The 22014-nt window shown below is 33.3% G+C and overlaps 1 protein-coding gene across 1 annotated transcript in view; it reads right to left on the bottom strand.

Moving 5' to 3' along the window:
* The window catches only part of LOC129967019 (hemicentin-1-like), a 500464-nt gene that overhangs the window by 253411 nt on the left and 225039 nt on the right, over nucleotides 1–22014 (bottom strand). The gene's annotated exons all lie outside the window — the stretch shown is intronic.

Consider the following 22014-nt stretch of genomic DNA (forward strand, 5'->3'; position numbering starts at 1 on the left):
AGATAGCGTTTCAGTAAAACCATAACTTTATAACCTTTCTAACAAAGGTATTTAAATAAAATAGTTATTTGGCTTTAAATAGATAATTATTTAGCCATAACAGATTTGAAGCAATGAGATATAATGCTAAACACAATTCTTTCAGTTATTTAAAACACTGTTTATCTATCAAAACAAGAGCATTTAAATCAAAGGGGAATTCAACAAATGGTGCCATTTTACATCCTAACAACTATTTCCTCGTGTTAAGAAGCACTAAACCTGCATTTCCGTTTCAGCAAATGTAATAACCAGATAAGAATAACAATAATTGTGTAATTTAAAAACGCATGTAATCGGGAGACAGTCTTGCAGATTGCGGAGAAAGCATCGTGCGCGGTTCCCATTAATGTCCTTGGGGCGGGAAAAGGTGTTAATTTCCTCCTATTAACCCTCTGTCATCTCCACCTGCGTAATTAGGCGCATTCCGCAATTATTCCTGTATAAATATCGCACCATTAACGCTTATTCCAGAATTCTGCGGTGCGTGTCGAATTATGGCAATTATCTTTCTAATCAGAGCCTCTCCAAACAGATCTTTTGCTATTAAGGATTAGATCACTCCCTTGATCCTTCCCTCTCTCTTTTCTAAAGCAGAAACGAAGGATTACGATTCCAGACAAGGGGGTGGCCTTTTTTCTCAAGAAGAAAGTCACTGATGTCGATTTTGCATTGCAAGGCCTTTTAGCGATCAGTTAATATTTCCCTTCAATACTTTAAGGATGATAAACTGGCATTCATAGTAATGAAATGACAAGGAGGAAATATAATTAGCCAGGGCATGTGAAAGGGCAAATTATATTGCTTTAGAATACCCGGAAATCAAATTATGGAATCGGTTAATTCGAATAAGACTCATTATGTTTCCAAAAGTAAGTGATGGCGGATAAAATAATTTGCTGCGAGTACAGTAATGTTATTAGGAGTAAAATTTGCGAATGAAAATTGGTTTCGACTTGTTATTTTTGCCTTCTTTAGCAGCTTCAAAGTGGTATGTTTTATTCCAGATCTGAGCTTCTGCCAGATGAGAGGAGCTATGCATTACAACAGCATGTTCACTTTATATACCTAACAAACATTTGCTCAATATGTGGCCCTTCCACTTGAAGTTTAAATTTGCATTAAACCACCGTGTTTCTATCTCTCAGCGTAGACCAAGAATATATAACTAATGTTGGCCAAACTGAAAAGCCACGGTGATGGAAAAGGAGTTTTGGCATCGAACCGGTCATTAACGATTCATTTTTGACCATTTTGTATATTTATCATACATTTGTTCAATATGTAGTCCTTCGATCTTGAAGTTGAAATTGCAACTGAACCGCTATGTTTACATCTCTCTGCTTAAAACAAGAATGCATAACTGATGATTAATGTTGGCCAGACCGAAAAGCCACGGTGATGGAAAAGGAGTTTTGGCATCGAACCGGTCATGCACGATCATTCTATGCAAAGTCAGTGGAGTGGTGACAAACCATGTCATTTCATTTTTGATCATTCTGTATATTTAACATACATTTGTTCAATATGTAATCCTTCGATCTTGAAGTTAAAATTGCAACTGAACCGCCATGTTTACATCTCTCTGCTTAAAACAAGAATGCATAACTGATGATTAATGTTGGCCAGACCGAAAAGCCACGGTGATGGAAAAGGAGTTTTGGCATCGATCCGATCATGCACGATCATTCTATGCAAAGTCAGTGGAGTGGTGACAAACCATGTCATTTCATTTTTGATCATTCTGTATATTTAACATACATTTGTTCAATATGTAATCCTTCGATTTTGAAGTTGAAATTGCCATTGAACAGCCATGTTTCCATCTCCCTGTTTAAAGCATGAATGTATGATGTAATATGGAGTCAGACTGAAAAATTGAGGTAACTTCAGAAAGAAACCAGTCATTTCATCATTTCACGCCATAACGCACTGCGGCATTCCATTATTTCACCCAACCATTGTAGATTGAACCATTGATGTCATATTTGTATTAAATTTATATCAAATTTTCAATGAAATCTGTTCATACGAGATCTTATGCCCCATTCCGATGACCCGTGCTCTTCTTTAGACAGGCACATTTTCACTTGTTTCCCCTCTCTTCATCTGTGTCTCTTCATTTTACTCAGAATTTACGGGAAGCTCCAGATCGACATCCACAGGCGGGGGTGGTCATACAATGGGTCAGATGGCATATTTACGACCATATCTGTAAAGGTAAAAGGCCATCGGAACGGGGCTTTACAGTCTATTTATCCAACCGGTAACAGGTGAAAATGATAACTATAAAAAGTATAGAACTAAGTAAATAAACACAATATACTAGCACTACATTCTAGTATCTAAAATATAGATGCGAATCAAATTTTGAAAAAACTCCGTAGAGGGGATAGCCATCTGTCGGTCAGTCATTTAGTGTGACAATACAGAATGATTGACTGACGCAATGACTTAATAAATGAAATTTGGTATGTGATCTTGTGACTGCAGGCGAAAATTTAGTTTTTAGTTAAATTTTGCTTTTAACCGGTTAGAAAAGAAGGCATAAAAATATATATTGAATGTTCATGCATCTGTTTATTAATGCATACTAGGTTTAATCCAAACATCTATATTTCATAACTCTTGTTCACAAATGCCATATCAGATATTCAAGGCCTTATCCAATATCCATTATTTTATGCATGGAACAAGAAATTACACCATTACCAAAAAATATGTGGAAAAAAAATTCCAGCTGGTTTTATCATTGTCTCTACAGACTTTCTCTTACAAACTTTGCTCAGCAGTGTGAGGCTGTTAAAAATAACCAGGGCATGGTAAAAGTCAGCCTTAACTTGGCATGCTTATTCTTTTATATTTAGCGAGCATACATAAGATCTTCAACCAAGTATCCCAGGTACTCACTCTCCCGTTAAGTTAGTTCACACTTCCAGACAGAATTTTCAGAACGAACCAGCGAGAACATGAAAGAAGTTGGTGTTATCGCAAGACAAAATATATAAATACCTTCCCGAAACCAAATAGCCAGAGTCGTGGTGATCATTTCAGCTTTGGAGGAATGTGAGACACTAAAAATGAGCTTTACTGAGGCTTACGAATATACGGTGAGGTGTTTATTTTACGGCTGTACTCATACTATAAAATATAATATCATTTTTGACTGATTTTATTTTTAATGAGAAACTGGATGAGCCCGCAAAATATATTGCACTCGATCTACATACAAGAGAAGAGTTTAGAAAGTAATCATAGTGTGAACAGGAACGAAAAACTTGAAAAGTATGCAGAAAAATAATTAATAAAAAAATAAAAATCGTAAGTGATAAAAAAAATCCATCAACATTTTTCTATGTATAATATTATATCTTAAGGAATTCTTTTCTAATCAAGTTTTGGTGTACACATTTATTTTACGAAATTAAATTGAGACCGTTTGTTTACAATATTGCGATTATGAAGCTTGTCACTAAGATCTTTAAAGGAACAGGCAACAGTAATTAATCAAAACGTTCATCGTTCACATCTCTTTGAATGTAATTCAAAATCAACCCCTAAGAGAAGCAGGATAACACCTCTATTGAAGGTGTTATCAAGATCAAATACTCACTCTGGCACGTTTAGTACAAATTATGATACATCAGTTTAAAAGACCATTCTGGTTGGTTTAGTATAAATTATAACGCGAAACGTGCCGGGTCCTGGCCTAGGGGTAGTGCGTCCTCCCCGTGAACTGGACGTCCAGTGTTCGAGTCCTGGTTCGGGCGTAGTTGCTCTTTACCTGTGCTCTGTCTGTGAGGTGCGTGAAAGAGCCACCTGTAAAAAGGGGTTGCGCAAGAGAGTGTCTAAGTGTCATCTTCATATGAACTAGAAGGCAGACTTCTGCCCTCGGGCTCTGAGGGGCCATTATCCTCAGAAACTATTGCAATAACTCAGCTTAAATCGCCGACTTCGTCAGTGGGCTTGTCTATGGCACATAGCTTAAGTACAACACAGCATAAGGATACATCATTTAAAAAGTCACTCGAGCTGTTTTTTTTTTTTTTTTTTGGTCGTGTGACTATTTAAACCAAATTTTTGCGCAATAGCTTCTGAGGGTAAAGACCCTTGGGCACCCGAGGGCAGAAGTCTGATTTCTAGCTCAAATGAAGATAGGACACACACACACTCACTTGCACAACCCCTTTTCACAGAGGGGCTCATTCACACATCTCATAAACAAAACACAAGGAGGAGAAAAACCATGCCCGAACCAGGTCTCGAACCCGGAACGCCCAGATCATGGGGAAGACGCGCTACCCCTAGGTCAGGAGGTCGGCACTCAGGCTGGTTTAGTACAAATTATAGTGATGCATCAGTCTAAAAGAATTCGTAAGGATTTACATTAAGTTTATAATTTAGCTCGCTTAGTCTAAAAATTGAGACGTAGTCTATCATGTATGATTTCAAAAGTTTTTCTTTATATTTTTGTATATAAGACTTTTATATCCATGGTATATTTCAGATCGTTTGTTTGATAAATTCTTATTTAAAAGAAACTCACACTATTTGATAGGTGCATCAGGATTTCTTTCCATACAACTGGGTATTCAGAGTCCGATTAGGTTTTCAAAAAATTACGTTTTTTCAGCAATGGTAAAAATGATTCGGATAGATTTTTTGTGAAGTTTTCCTCTCTATCTTCCATTAAAATTCTTTTCATCGACGATATCATATTTATCATATTAAATAAATAAATTAGTTTATGCCTTATTGACAGTAATCAATCTTACTGAAAATATTTAACAGAATCATATTAAATTGAAAGGAAATTTTAAATGTCTCAAAATACTACAACAAAGCAAATAGCACTATAAAAGAATAATCCAAAATTTCTATAGTTTATTTATATTTTATTTATTTATTTACATTAAATAACACTAGGGCTATTTTAGGATGGACAGCATAATTTTAAACTGCGATCAGATGGCGAAGACGACATCTGAGCTGGCTGCCTCCTCCAAGCTTCCACATTACAGCAGTAGGAGGGCGTTTGGAACCGACGGATTTAACGTGCACCAGACCCGCTTACAGGGCGGTTCTTCGGTGGAATCTGGTCTTTGAGCATGAAGCCCCCCTCTCCGGTTCCGAAGCCGATATCTTACCACCAGGTCTCAAAAATTTCACAAATAAACACCATTAAGAGATTACTCTAAAAAGGAAAGCGACGTCCCAAAAATTCAGAGCGAGAGGCCTTCGGAATAAAAACATTTTTTTCTATGACTTGTTTTTATTATAATGTTATTGTCGGATATTTGAGTTTTGTTTTTATTTTAATTGGAAAAGTATCAGTGGCAGCTTAGTATAATAATGACAATTGAGTATCATATAGAGAAATGGTAAAATTTTCAAACGTTTAAAAGGACATTATGTTTCGACTATAGCTGCTTAAATTTTTGCTTGGGATAATCAACAAGCTTTAACTCTCGGTATGTATCTACTACAGTGTCAAAGAGAAAAAAGTTAGTAGTAACCATCATACAGTTTTTATTCTAAAATATTTTATTTTAATGTATATAACAATTTAAAGCAAACACACGCACGCACGCACACACACACACACACACACACACACACAAAACAATTTCCAATATTTTCGAAAATCAAGTAATTACCTTTCATGCAATTCACAAATTTTACTACAAATTCGAAATGATATTCTAATTTATTATGTAGGCGAAATAACAACACTTTAAAATAAGATGATCTTTTGGGAGTTTATTTTTTCATTAGCGACAGGCCTCAAATCGAAAACATGGTAGAGAGACGATTATCAGATTCCTCGACAATATTTTAAGAAGGGCAGATAGTTTCAAATTTAAGCTGCCATTCCTCAAGTATTTATATGATTTTTTATAAGGACTACAAAGGTTCGTAAAGCATATTAATGATAAAATAAATAAAGCGAGTTCCTCTCAAATGTATCTTTTACAGCTTTATAAAATGACATTTTCTCCAATACATATCGCTTATTTTCTTTTATATCTTTGAAAATAATATCGAAAATCAAAAACATTAAAAAAAATCCCAGCTTCTCTTTTTAAAATCACTGTAGTCTTTACCATATAACAACGTCCGCTTAACTGGACCATTCTCGGTTCACTTTAATTTACCTGAATAATATATCAATAGATCATAAAAGGACTTCCGAGTAATGATCTCACGTTGGGGTCCTCGAATTCCACGTAATGTATGCGTGCTTTATTTCATTACTCCCAGATTCTAGAATCTCCCGGGTTTTGATGATGTGCATTAATATGGCTTGCTCAATCTACTCATTTGGATATCCAGTTGCAGCTTGGAAATTTGCTCCTTCTATTCTATTCGTTCCTTCAAGAAGTCCCTCTTTCCTTCCTCAATCATTTTTTTATCATAATGTTCGATTTAGAAACACAAGTTGGAAACACATCAAAATGAACCAAAAATTCTACTATTATTCATAAAGATTTTATTATTTCGGTTTAGCCATTTGCATGAAACGAAATATTTGAATTGTTTTCATTCAACATATGAAATCCTGAATCCATGTTTTTTGTTTCGGATTAAAGAAATCTTCCTAATTTATACTTATTTTGAATAAAATCTCAAATCAATATATTTTTGTTTTGAAAATCACAAAAAAACATATTAAAATTTTTGGCAACTGATTAAAATTTCTGAAGATTAGCTTCAGAAGCTTATACGAATATGGTAATCATATTTTAAAGAGTTATCTTAAAATATAGATTTACTTATCTGATATGGAAAGGATTTACTTATCTTCCATAAAGTAAATCCTTTCTATATTATTCTATTTCTTGTATAGGCTAGTTCTATTATTATTATTGATGAATGATTAGTAACTGAATTATATTATTAACTGAATTCTATTCTAACTGAATGAATAATTTTATTATTATGGTAAAATGAAGTCTCGGATTAACAGATTACTGGAGCTTTTATTTTGAAATCCAAACTTAATGCCCTTCTATATGAAATATCCTCTTTCAATGTCTATAGAAATGAAACATTGACAGCCAAGAATGATTCATAAACTCTTGAACTTGAGATAATTCACATTATTTCTAGAAATTGAATACGCCAAACAGTTCACTCAAGAAACATTCACTCGATGCTTCTGCTCCGGACTTCCGTACCGCTTTCTTATTAATTTTCTTTCTGAATAATTTTATATATATTGAGAAAGAGATTAAACCTGTCTTTCAGTTGCTAATCATGTGTGCTATTCTTCGGTTATTTTCTGACAACTAATCTATTGGCAATGAATTCCGTCATCTTCATATCTATTATCGTTTGAAGTCCATGGCCTTAAAAATATTGTGTAAGCTTTGAAATAAGTGGAAATGAATAAGAAATGTGAAATTTGTAGTAAAATTTACGCGTATAGATATTTAAAAATGCAAAAATTTTCATTATCATGCATATTAAAAGATCACCGTAAGCTGGCTCCTTCGACCCATCCGAAGGCACACGGAAAAATCTGAATGATCAGACCACCGGCACAGCAACACTGACGGGAACTGTGGTTGAGTCATAAGGGTATGAACGATACAACTTTTCACTCACGATCAACACTTCCCTTGGGACGGACGTCCCTTCACCGATGGGAGAAGGCTAGACCTCTACCTTTTCTTTTAGCACCAGGGTGGCGAGAACCAACCACCATGCTATTAACGAATTACGTGGTGACCCCCAGGGGAATATATTAAAAGATAAAAATAAAGTCAAAAGAGTTAAATGCAAAATAAAATTTCCAATAGCTTTTAGAAACCAAAATTATTTGTGTGGTATTTCTCACCCATCAATTCCAATAAAATTAATAATTAATGAAAAAACAAAGGGTTTTCTGCTAAAATGCATTTAATATTAAAATCAACAACACACAATCGGTACGTAGGTGCCCTTTCCCCAAAAAGAGGTACCTGTGCAAGTATCTATTTCCCATACTAATGCGAATCAATTTAACACTAGCCTCTCGCTCAGGAAAAATAAGCCGCAAACCAGCTGAATGCCTGAATAAGTGCGACTCATTGTGGATCTTCAAATCCCATATTTTTTGGCAAATAAATAAAGAGGCGACCAAAAGGACCTTTTAACTTCGCAATATGGAAATTCTTGCTTCTGAAAGGATGATTCAGATTTAGCAGCAGAATGTACAGTTTTACTACTGGAAATTTACATACGAACTCAAAAAAAAAAAAAAAAAGCACCAAAAATGCATTTTTTGAAGAAACGTAATGTAAATAAATTTCAGGTAGGAATCGTGTACCTCTGATTGTGAGAGTAAGAAAACATTTCCAAAGTTTGTATATTATCAGTATAAATAAAGATATCATTTTATGTAGAAGGTAAACATTTTCTGAAGAAAACGGAACATTATTTTAATCTAATTTCTTACTCTTAAAAACTCCCATAATGGAGTTCATTCAACTTATGATCCAATGTCACAGCCTGATAACAACTACGTTGTCTGATGGCGTGATATCCAGCCGCTGAAAAATGATCATGACATTCCAAAATAGAATTAAATAGGAGCAATTGACATTTCCTTTTAACCCGTAACCGGATACATGAATTTCCTCTCGCAGTCAGAGAGATGGTGTCAAAATGACTTTATTGTTATTTTTCTTCTTTGTCTTTTGTAAACAGCACTGGAATTTATTTCGGAAACACAATACAGTCTGGAAATCATAAAGTTACAAAAAATATAAAAAAAGATTAAATGTTATAGTATTAAGCATTAGAAAGATGTTATAAGAAAAACCTGAACAATATTTTAATGAATATTTACTTCGTTTAGATATTTTGGAATTATACTAATGTTAATAACTGTTAGCATTTAACCAACAAAATTGGAGAACACAATATTTTAAAATATTATTTTAAGAATATTTCTTTGTTCTTTTTGCATTATTAAAAACAGTTTCAGAGGCGCAGAGACGATGATTCTTTAAATAACAACAGAAACTTTGAAAAGAATAACTAGGCTATATGCACATGCTCATTCTTAGACGTTTGCCAACATACTGCTGAAAGGTACTGAAGAGATGATTGTATTCAAGGACAAAATACCAAGTGATAGTCAGAGCTAATGAACAACGCGGAGTCAGTTTGACTCCCGTCTCCAGTTGTGGGTTAAAAAGAACTGAAACCACAGACCGTATGAAATATAATGTCTATTGCCATTTCATCGAATTAAAAATTCATCGATTGGTACGAAAAAATTCTGGCGAAATTCAATCCTCGTAAGAGAACCCCATCGTGTCGTTTCGAATGAACTGCGTCCTGGCGGCTCCGAACAGTCACCGCGGATTAATACTCTAAATTGAAGAGGGTTTTAAAACTTGGGAAACTCGCTGAGTTGGGAAAACTCTGGCTAATCAATAATCTGGATGAGAGAGCGGAGAAACATTTTCAGATGAATTATTTAAAAGAGACTCGGACGGGGATGAATTTTGGTTTTAATTTTCCGATCGAACTACCACGCTCCTTTCGCACGAAAGAGAGCATCGGACATCTGAGGGGTTGAAATACTGCATTCAGCAACTCAGAGTGTATCTTCTGAAATGCATTTTAAGGAATAAAGATAATGTTTATGAATAACATTGGATGTTGTTTCATATGTGTCACTTAAAAATACCATATTCAATCTACAAAAAGTCATAAGACATATATTTGGATCAGAATTTCTAAAATTGTTTCCACTTTTTCAGTTTTACAGATTGGGCTTAGTATATGTTTCTCTAACAAAATGCAGGGTATTCATCCATTATTAATTAGTTTTTAAAGAAAAAGAAGAAGTTCATGGATAATTTTAAAAGTTTTTTTTTGTTAATATAGAACAATTAGTGTAATTTCGATAAAATATTTATGACATATTTTAATCTTTATTACAACAGAGCCTTAGTTGTGAGGAAATGCCAACGTTGGAAAAATGAAATTGATGTATAGTTAAGAGAAAAAAATAGAACATTTTTTTTATGTGAAGTATTCGAATTAGACTATACCTTTACCGATAAGCAGCATCTTTAGATCGAAAAAAAAAGAGGAGATATAGAACGAAAAAACGAATTATTCGTGCTTATCATATTAAAAAAAATTAAGAATTAAGACGATCTATAAATAACACTGTCAGATTTTTTTCAAAGAAAAATTTGTCGCTTCTGTATTGTATCATCTCACTAAAAGCATAGTGTCCTTACTTGAAGCAACGTATTTCACCTTACTTCCTGTTCTTGTCTATCACTTTTTACAAGCTAGATCATTTAATCATTCGTTTCTTTGCATTTAATAATTCTAAAGCAACCTTTATTGAAGATTAACAACAAATTCAATAGAAGATCAATTATCTCAGACAATATTTGATAACCGCCATGTGATTGACCATGACATCCCTCAAACAATGAAGCAAAAGTCCCCCTAAGGAAGTGAAATTCCAGAATATATTTTTAAGATTAGGGTTTCTTTTAAACCCTACCGAAGTTAGTTTAAATAAAATATCAGAGAAATAAGACTTTTTTACTTCTAATATTAAATAATAATAAAAAATAATATTTGATGGGTGACCATGAAATTCAGTTATATGACCCAGATGGAGTCAGTACAAGTGGTTCTGCTTGTCTATCAGTCACAAAAGAACTTTTTTCTGCCATCTACCGAGGCTCATCAGAAATAGCAGAAAGACTGCAGTATTTTCATTGTAAAACCTTGGATTCAGTATTAGAGAATCACTGACTGGATATTGATTTCATTGAAGATACACAATACTTGTAAAACTGATACACGTTAAATATGTTGCTGAAAATTAAAAGTTCTCACATAATTGAAGAATTGGTTCACGTGAAGTTTTCGCTGTATTATCAAGATTCAAAATTGTCATGACTGTTCAAGAAAAGTTCGTTTGTTCATTCATTTAAAAAAAGTTCATTCGCTACTTGACTCTTCTATATCTGAGCTTTATGCTTTCTAAGACAAATATGGCCGACGGGCCGGAATATGACACACGTTGATGGCTATATTGATAATAAATGTGATGGTATCTTAAAAGAAGTTTCTGTAAGAAAAATTTACACAAATATATTTAATGGGAGCTTGAGGATTTTTTTTCCTTTATTAAAACAATATTTCATAAAATTTTTGGTGATTTTTTTCCAAAAATTTTCACCAGAAATCTGAAGCCTGTTTTATTAAATTACATGCTACTCGTTTTTATTTGAAGTATTTAAGACTCGCCATAATATCTGCTAAAATTCGGGTTAATTGCTTCAGTATGATTTGCTATTTTAATATTTCAAATTCTGAACAATTTACAGGAGATAAACAAGTGTGAAGAATTTTAAGTCAGATTCTGAAATAATACAGCAGTATTATGAACTAGCTAAATAATTTTGAAATATGATCAAATGAACGAAGATGATGACTGAAGTATCGCTGCTTCTCCAGACTTACGCACCAACCAGAGAGAGGAAATTGTGCCCCAACGCATTTAATGTGCATCAAGCATGTTTTCACTACGGTTCTCTGGGGCAACCGTTTTCTAATCTTTCCTCGACTGGACAAACAGATATGACATCAGGAAGCAATAAAAGATAACTTGCATTTTATAGTATATGTAGTTATGGCATGTGAACGGAATCATTTTTTGTTTTAATTTTAAGCAATATGTATTGCAAATTTTGAGCCAGTTATTGCCTTAAATCCATGTTTGAAAAGTAGGATAAAATTTGAAATCGGGCTGGTGACAAAATAACTGACTATAGTGAATGAAACTTGTATTGCTAAAGCTTCGTTCCGACGGCCCGTGCGCGTCTTGAAATAGGCACATTTTCTCCTCTCTTGCGGTTTTCCGGAGTTCAAAGATGTCTCTTCAATTTATCGACAATTTGTGGGAAGCTCCCGATCGACGTCCACAGGCAGTAGTGGTCCTGCAATGGGTCAGAAGGCAGATTTCTGACCATATCCGTAAAGGCACCAGGCTGTCGGAACGGGGCTATACAGTTTTATCCATGATTACTCGTTCGATTAAGTTCTTAAGGCGTTTTAGGGCTGAAAATAAAAGTATTATAACTAATTAATTTCAGCTTTGGAGTTTTCTTTCTGAAAATATTTGTTAATCATGCTCGAATTACGCTCAAGCTTAAAATATATTTCAATTATGATAGGATCATCTTTATCTACACTTATCATGAAGATGAATGTGTGTTTAAGTTTGCGTGTTGGCTCTCTGTAGGTCAGACCATTTGAAATAGAGCTACTAAATTTGGCGCATGCATAATTTAGTAGATGGGAATAAGCAACCAGATGTTTTTATAAAAATATTGATCAGAAATTTTAACAAAAATAAAACTAAATTTTGACATTTTCCCATGACAACTTTAACAATTCTTATGGAGCAAAAGTAATTTTTCCAGTATCCTAAATTTGAAAGCGATTATTTTTTTAATAATACCAAATGTTTTGCCTTATAATATTTTCTATCCTTAGTTAAATTTTTTAAATATTTTATTACAAAATACGTATTTTATCATTAAAATAATACTTAAACCGTTCGCATTGTTTTTACTAATACTTCCTTTTGCTATATTTTTTTTCATCGTTGTGGTCGAGATATGCAGATTTGGTTTATTTTTCCATGTTGAATAAATTTCAGTATAATATAAGCTTTTATTAATTTTTTATATTTTGTTGCGTTTAAAATTAAGGCTTAAATTTAGAATGAGGCAATAATAGAAATGTTTTGCCTCCAGATTAAAATACTGCCATTTTTTTCCTGTGATATAATTGGATGCATAAAAATGTAGACAGAAAATTAGAAAAATTCAAAGCACAATGGACACAACTATGCAAAGTTTTTGAAACAATGTGAGTGACATGTCTATCAAAATTTGTTATGTCAATTTAAAAATATTTTACTAACGAAACAATAGAAATTTTCAGTCATTATTTATCCCAGCACACTAACTAGGTCGCAAAAGACAGTTCAGTGTTAAGGGTTATTCGAAAAGTCGTAATGACTTATCAGAGTAACTTTTCACTCACAGTCATGTACGATAGTTTTTGAGAATAATTATAAGTGACGTTATTGGTTGTTCAAAAAATTCTTACTGAAGGTATTAAATTTCCTAGATGACGACAAGAAATAAAGTGGTCATAAGTGGAAATAAAGGTCAGCCTATTTTTCTTTGTTTTTCCAAAAATAATTTCAGCCATTTATAAAAAGATTAGGTTATCCAGTGATAAGATTTCATATTGTTTGATAAGTCTTATTTCTGTAATAAAGAATATGAAAAAAATAGATCAAAGATTCACAAAATCATCTATATATAACTAAATACATTTTTTTTTTAGATACGTGTCTGAAATAACTTTCTTGCAATGTCATTACTTGTTATCATAATGTAAGTAATTCGATCATAACATAAACAAACACCATGGTTCGAGAATTACATAAAATAGGCAAAAATAAAATTTTCAAAACGTAGCATTAATGAAACCAAACTAATCCGACCATACGTCAAAGAGGTAGCCAGCTGAAATGTTTCACCGAAGAAAGCGGCAACGAATTTGATTATGTTGGCATGTGATTGCTCATAACGCACGTTTAATGGGAACATACCATCTGAGAACGAGATATTTGTTAAAATGCGGCCAAATGAATACACAACTAGGAGGTTCATCTCGAGCAGTCACCGTACACTTTTAAAAATAGGTGACAGAATGAGCACGCGAGCACGCAACTAAGAGGTATATCTCAAGCAGTCGCCATACAGTTTGAAAAATAGATGGCCGAATGAGTTCGCAACTAGGAGGTTCATCGTGAGAAATCATTATACAGTTTTAAAAGTAGGTGCTAAATTAACAAGGTAATAACTGAAAAATCAATGATTCTTATATATACAGCAATTTCATAATTGATTCCATACGAAAGAAATTACCGAGCCCCTTTTTCATTAAAAAGTCTGAAATATTCAGTTTCGTAAAATTATACGCATAATTTCAAGACAATGAACTGCATATGTCTATTCACAAAATCGCAAGGATCCATGCATCCATCCATTAGAAAGCCGAATTCTGAGAGAACGACGCATTTATTTCATAAACGCATGGCTTTCAGATTGCTAAAGTATACCGACACCTAATGGATAATTTGCAGATTGCTTCAGTTCAAACCAATCGTCCATTCCCTGTTGTTGGATTTGAAGATTATAGGTGATCCAATAAATGAATCAAGGGTGAAGCGGCAAACATCCGAAAGATTCCGTTTGTTTGTCGATCCATTTCAATGCTCGATCCTTAAATGGGAGAAGGAATGAAACGCTCGGAATTTCAAGCTATATTTCTTTCCTCAGCACCGTCGTTGAACCAGATTTTCTTTTTACAAAAGATACGGGGAAAATAAATTCAAACATTTTATGAAAAAACATATCCAGATTAATTAATCTTTGTTACCTAAAAATAAAGCTAACGATATTAAAATATGAATATTTTTAAACAATAAAATAGTTCGATTTGTTTATTTTCCAAGAACTTATTTTTAAAAAACTGAAAAAAAGAAAAAAAAAACTAAATTGGTTGCTAGAGCTTTGCCGGTTTTCGACTTATCGAAAAAAATCGATATTTTTGAAAAATCGATTTTTTTTTCTGCCAATTTTCGAAAAATATCTATTTATTGAAATCATGATCATGAAATTATCATGATCATTATTTGGAACAATTTAAACATTTTGAAATGTAATTAATTGTTTTTAATTAATATTTTTTATATTTTAAGGTAATATAACAATTTATTAGTTTGTAAAGAAAATTGTCCTACTTTTTTTTGCTTCTTGAAGCAAAGAATGACATCTAAGACCACAAAGTGCATCTTCTTCCACAAAGTACAAATTCCGCATAAGATACCTTTTGTGGTCTATAGCAGAGTTATCATGATGGCAATAATTTTCAAAAGGAAAATGAACATGACTAATGCATATAAATAATGAAGTGAAAAAAGCAATGTTGGAGAAAAAGAGTTTCAAATTGTAAATAACTATGTATTAGCAAATGCTTAAAAATTCAATCAGATGTTAAAAAAAGGATTAAATTTTAGGAAATCATAAAATATCCATGTTTTTTAGCTTTTATGTTATCGTAGCTTTTCAAATTTTTGCATTCAAGCCCTTTTTGATTGACCATTTATTTAAATAACATTTAAACAGTATTCTATTACATTAGGTTCAATATTTTCTTTGAAATCCATTTAGTAAAGTTATTTCTATTTTCTCCCGCTCTTTTCTCCCTCTCTTTCTTTAAAATCCAGTATTAAAGAGTCATATTAAATCAATTGGAAATGAAAGAAACAGTCTACATTTCATAAAGCATTGCAGGTTTTTGAAAAGTTTTGCTATCAAGCATTTCAGTGCGGCACAATTTTAGAATTGTTTTAGTTCTGTTTTTAAATTCCTCTAAATGGAGAATGATAGGATATTTACTTAATCTTAAACAAAAAGCAAATTATATAGAAACAAGACGAACGATTCAGACAAATAGGTAATTTATTGGTAGGAGCATAACTGATCTAGAATCTGTGCACTCACGCTGGAAAAATTAATTTCGCCGTATATTAAAATTTTGTTCTTTTATTTAATAACGTATCAGATACGATTTAAAAAGTTGATGATTTCAATAAAATTTTATGAATTATAAGAGAAGATTTGCATTATTTCAGAGCTGCCACCACTAATAAAGAAAGACACCTAAACAATGATAAAATTAAAGATGTAGGTATTTACTTAATACCTATATCTTTAATTTTAACTCTTTGCACTATAATGTCTTCTCTCAAGCACCATTAAAGACAGTGCATCATTTTGACATTTTATTCATTTTTTAAAAATGTATTGTTAAAAATAGCTACAGAATGGTAAAAAGGTGTATATGCATTTTTCAGGGGAACTCATCTTAAAACAATTGTATGTATTGTTTTTTTGATGTAATAAACCGCTAGTTCATGTATTAAGTTAATAATTACGCATCGAATTACTTTACCGAGTGCAAAGGGTTTATATTTACAAGGCACATTTGACTCAATGAAAACCACAGCGCAGAAGGACAATCGAAGCATCCTAGTTATTTAAAATGAAAAACAAGGTTTTTTTTTATTTTTTTTTATTCACATATGCTATTATAGCAAAACAAAATGACAATTTCTTTAAAAAAATGCAACTTTTCTACAGAGTAGCGAAAAGAATATGAATCCATGAAAACGTTGGAGAGACACGCCGCATTAAGCACTACTCCTCAACACACTACGAAGGAAACAACATTGAAATACAGTAAACATAAATATTGGTTCTCATTGCGCCGAATCCCAATCCATCACCGAACCCTGTTTCCGTCACTTCACTTCATAGTTGAATAAAGTCTCGCCGACCGGTGAATCTTCTGGAACACCCTCTTTTAATGCTTTCAACGAACAAAGCGGATCAAAAAGGAGGATTCCATTTTTGTTTTATCTGGACTTCGTTTTCCCCAGAATACTATCCATGTGCATTTCAGAAGAGGAGAAATGAATAGTGGACCATAAATCAAAAACCTCGTGCATCCGTTCCGGTGACGCATCTAGGACTGCACTTGACGACAAAAGGGGCTCTCGAGCGTGGACGAGATTTCAAGAGAGAACAGGAAAAAAAGTGGAGGAGAGGGGGCAAATCTTTAAAAACTTCACTCTGACTTGTGGAGAAAAAGAAGGCAGGACTTTTAGGCCAAGTTTAAACAGCACTCGCCATGAATTGGAATTCCCTGTAGTAAAAGGGATGGGCAAAAGAATTTTTCCTCCTCCCTCCCCCCTTTCTGGACGAAGGAACTCTTTCCATCCAGCACACGTGAAGCAACTCTTCAGAGGGAAAGCGAATGCAAAAAGAGAGAAAAACGTACTTGTTGGAGCGTTCCTCTGAAAGAAAGGAAAATATTTAATTTCACTTTCTGGAGACTGTGACTGTGTACAGTACTAAAAAGGGATTTTAAGAATTTTTCAAAATAATTCTTTTATGCTTTGTGACTCATGATAAATTTAAATACAGTCGTCGATTTTCATTTTTTTTCTTCTTAAAACCACTAGAATACCTTATGTATGTTTCGATGATGCAAATGTATATTTGACTATATAGAAAGGTAGATTTTTTTTGTTGAAGTTTTAGTTTCGTTACATAAACGTCCAGTTTTAAGGCTATACTAGAGCTTTCTTGAGACGGACTTCTCAATTTTGAGCCGAGGTCAGATGATGAAAGCGACTCCTGAGCTCGCACCCTTCTCTCCAGACTTCCACAACACATCAGCGAAAAGGCGTTTGCTCCTGCGGATTTAGCGTGCACCATACACTTACATGACGGTTCTTCGGGGAAATCGAGTCTCGAACATGAAACTCTCGGGTTCCGAAGACGAGACCTATCCTTAGGCAACCATGGCCCATTTTTTTCTTGAAGGAATCTTCTATATTTGACTAATTTTCCTGTATTTCTTCAAATTGAAAATGAAGTAAATTATTCATAAATTATTTTTGAAATGCAATAATTATTACATCCAATTAGTATTTGAAGTTTAGAAATAAATAGTAATAAAGTAAGTTGCAGCAATAAAGTCTGCTTTTTATTATATTCCAAGTATTTTCTAGTTACGCAAGTATGCATCAGAAATAAACAACTATTTAAGGGATTTCTGGTTCAACAAATTTGAAGTTTAGAAACAAACGAATCTAGTAACAACTACAAAAAACAAAAACAAAAAAACCCTATAATTTGGAAAAAATATCCATTTATTTCTTTTTACCTGGATCGTTTCACAAGATCATGTATACTTAGGAATGTGCATCTTCGAGTTCGTTTAACGTATCATTGAAATGAAGATCTTTAATGCTGAAAGTTTTTGAAATAAAGTATATTCAATTAATTTATTTTTTCAAACCCGAAACGCAACATAATTAAGCAAAGTATTTATCTTACCTTGATCGTTTCTCGGATATTTTAAAGAATGTTTTCGATGGTCAATTTTACATATATATATATGTATGTATGTGTGTGTGTGTGTGTGTGTGTGTGTATGTGTGTGTAAACATATTTGAGTAGTTGCGTGGCTGAAGAGAATACACTTTTTTAATTTTTAAACTTCGGTTTCATCCATCCGGAAGTCATACTATATACAAGAAGCAATAATGAAACTAACGCCCATTTACATCGCGATACGAGTTCAAAGAAGAGAAAGACAGTTTTCCCTCAGTGATTTTAGAATGAAATTTTCATAGGGATTTCTTTGACACGTGTCGATTTAGGATAGGGAAGTCTAGGTATCCTTAAAGGAATGTGCTAAACATTAAGGGTTTTTATCCCTTCACTCGGAGCGTCAGAAAATGCAGAAGTAAGCATTTATATAGAGCGCATATTGAAAGAAATTCAATAAAAATGTTGGAATTGGATCAGGAAACAAGAGAACATTTTAGAATGAAGTTAATATGGCTAAAATTAAGAGAAAAATTGGGAAATTAATTAAGACTTAAATTAAATTGAGGGATTTCATTATATATAAATATATAATAAGCACGCTAATTGTTTCTTTTGTCGTCATTGTCAGTTTTTAAAAAAAGTAATGTGTACTTATTTAAGTTTATTTGGAACATTTCTACATTCCAGGGAATTCCAGTTTTGCTGCTCTGAGAAAAAACTATAGCATAGACTTCGTATCCAAAATACATTCGTTATTTATCGATTGCTAAAATCGGAAGCAAGACGAGAGGCCTTCAGAATTTTAAACGCAGCCGCCGCTAATGCAAAAAAGAGGCACTGAAAGGAGTTTCTATATTTTGCCTTCCCCCTTCCCTTCAAAAGGGAGGGAAAAAAAAGAATTTTAAGAAAGAACAGAAAAGAAGCAAGGATCTCTTTTCGGGATCTTTATATCTCCTAGTCATCATTCAACTTTTTGAATGTGATTGCGTCCAGAGAGCGAGGATTATATTGTCTTTTCCATCGATACCAATATCGATTAGGGAGTGCGTTTTCGGTTTTGTGAATCAATAGTACTTTTCCACTTACAACGATGCGGCAACGTCAAGGCCGGTGCGGAGGAGGGGTAACGGAGTGCTGCGGATATTTTTAAGATCTGATGGGGAGTAAATAAATGGTTTTCCGAATATATCGATGAATGCAAAGCAATGGGCAGACGCATGGAGATCCTTCTTCTTCGTCGTAATATGGGCTTGAGACGTTAGTTCGGACATTTATAGAGCATTTTTGTCTTTGACATTGGGCGGGGGGAGGAAAGACACCAAAAAGACTAGGACTAATTCTGCGTTAACACATTCTCAGACATGAATAAAAAAAAACATAATAATAACAATGTCCATTTATTAAATAGTTTGGATATGGACAAATAAAACTCTGACAATTTTTAGGGTCATTTGATGAAGTCCATCCCAAAATTAGACTCATGTTGCTTAAAGTTTATTTAACCACACCAGCCTTGTCATTTCGGCATGACATGACATGAAGATGAAAAATTTACCAAAAACTATTTATGTAAAGAAGTATGTATGCAGATAATGCCTGCGTTGGTAATACGTACAAAAAGAATGTATGTAGATAGTTTTTGTAACATGTAAATAACAAAAAGCACATAGCTACATGAGTAACATTTAGATAATGCAAAAAGTGTGTATGTAGATAAGTATTTCTATTTCTTTAATTCTTTACTATTTTTATAAATTTTTAATGATAAGCAATTTAAGCTTTTCTCCTATTATTAAATATTCGAATAGGTAATTTCTAGCTTATTTGTCGCATGGCATGAATTATATCAATAACCTTATATTTCCATTTCTTAAAGAAAGATGAAAGATGAGGTTAATTTAACGAGGTTAAACTAAATGAAAAAATAAAGAAAAATGATATTCTGGAGATGAAATAAAACGTTGTCTTTTTAAGATACTGAAAGCTAAAATTTGTGGCACTTTTTAAACTTTTGTCAAGTAAAAAATTCTTAAATTTTTAATTAAAAATTTAGTCAAACTATCATTCATAGAATACACAGTACAACAATGTAGTTAGAGAATTAAGATGAAGTCCGTAAGTGTAGTGAAATCTTAAGTAGTAGAAAAATAAGAAAATGAAAAAAAAAAAAGAAAAATAGAAATAAATCGAATAAAATTGAGAAATGAATTCAGTTAGAAAAAGATTTCCTATGACATGAAAAAAGAAAGAAAAAAAAAAAGCCTATGATATTTCCTATTGTGTGGAGAATGATTGTGTATATGAACTTTATAATGAATAAAACCTTCAGGTTTCGCACGAGTGATACAATAGGAGGAAGTAACTAACACAGTCTGTTCAAGAAGGGAATTAAGCGGAATCACGATACGCAGTCAATACCAATTAGTAAGTAAACGAAAAACGCCTAATTTTTTAGTCCTGTGAATTAAGGAAGTTCAGATGATGCAAACAGAGTTATAGAACAATTATTTAAACTAGTTTGATTTTGCAGTGATTCTACACTAAGTAAACTTAGAAGTACAAAGTTGCACTTAAAGGATGGACAAAATTTAGTATGGAAAAAAAAAAATGAATGAAGCGCACACATAACGGAAGAAGACTGGAAAAGGCTTTATTGTCAGAATGGCGAGGTAAAGAAATAAAGTATGGGCGAGAAGGAAAAAAATAAATAGTAAGGAACATGATCTCCTCTAGCTACAGTTGTTGCGTGATGCCATCTGTTCATTCTCAAAATAATATTATCCACCTATTCTTGAAGCTAGAATGACCATTCCTCTATGCGTATATGTATCAATTATCTATCGGTCTCTGGATAATATAACCGTGCCACAGACATCTCACGCCAAAGCATCCCAACTATGTTCAATGAGATTTAAATAAGAGGAGAATGCTCGTGAAATCATTCGATGTATATCTTTACTTTTCAAAAGCTTTTCAAAAGACCTGCATGGCCATTCGTATTGTTCATAAATATGGACATGTGGTACTTCCGTATAGACGCACATGGAGGAGAAGCAAAAATGATCTTTAGTCATTGAGCCTCTGTCGTACATGTAAAACTCCATTCTTTCGTTCATTATTATGATTCCATACCAACTTAATCGCTTTCTCTGATTAAAACAACTTTATCGCTAAAAGGACTCTGTTGAAGAGATGCCCGGCTTTTTTGTTCGTTATATTATGTAAAAAGTGCCGCTAATGGTCCACCTTCAATGGTATGTAGCAGTACGAATAATGACGTTTATGCAGTCACCTGGTCACAGTAAAAGAGAATACCACTGCACGCAAGTGCTGAGCAATGTTGTTCGCCGTCTAGTTTCGGATTCATTTCGAAACATGGAAAACGGCGGCCATCTATTGTCATTGTTTTCCCTGGTCATCCACCATCCATCGTTCTCATAGCTGTGTCTGCATTCTAGAACTTTCCAAACTCGTGAAACAATACTTTTGTCAATTACAGATTCATCGGCCATATGTCTTTTTTTTTTTCAGACTTCTGATCATTCATCTTCGTTTAAAGGTGCTTTGATGAACATTTGTAGCCATTTTCAATTGACGATATCACTTTCATTTGCAGCGAATGTCTAGAAATGAGACCCTTCTCCTTCTTTTTAAGTTGTCTTATACTACGCGATCTACACGTTTAGCGTAACTTCGCATCACCTGTAACGTCAATGTCCTGATATTTGGGTTTACATAACTTTTCTGTTTTTCCTTGTAATAACTACAAACAGCTCTTCTCTAAAAGCAATTTTTTTATTTAATCTTACAAAATCTTTTTAAAGTGGAAGACATGTCTTCTTCCCACATAGGCTGTCCCCTGGGGGGGGTATGCTAGTAATTGAGGATGAGAAGCTTCCGGCATGATGATTGCTTCTAGTCAGCCTTGTGGATAAACGAAAATGTGGGGGTTGGCTTT

Source organism: Argiope bruennichi, chromosome 4 (assembly GCF_947563725.1).
Source record: "Argiope bruennichi chromosome 4, qqArgBrue1.1, whole genome shotgun sequence".
Lineage (NCBI taxonomy): Eukaryota > Metazoa > Arthropoda > Arachnida > Araneae > Araneidae > Argiope > Argiope bruennichi.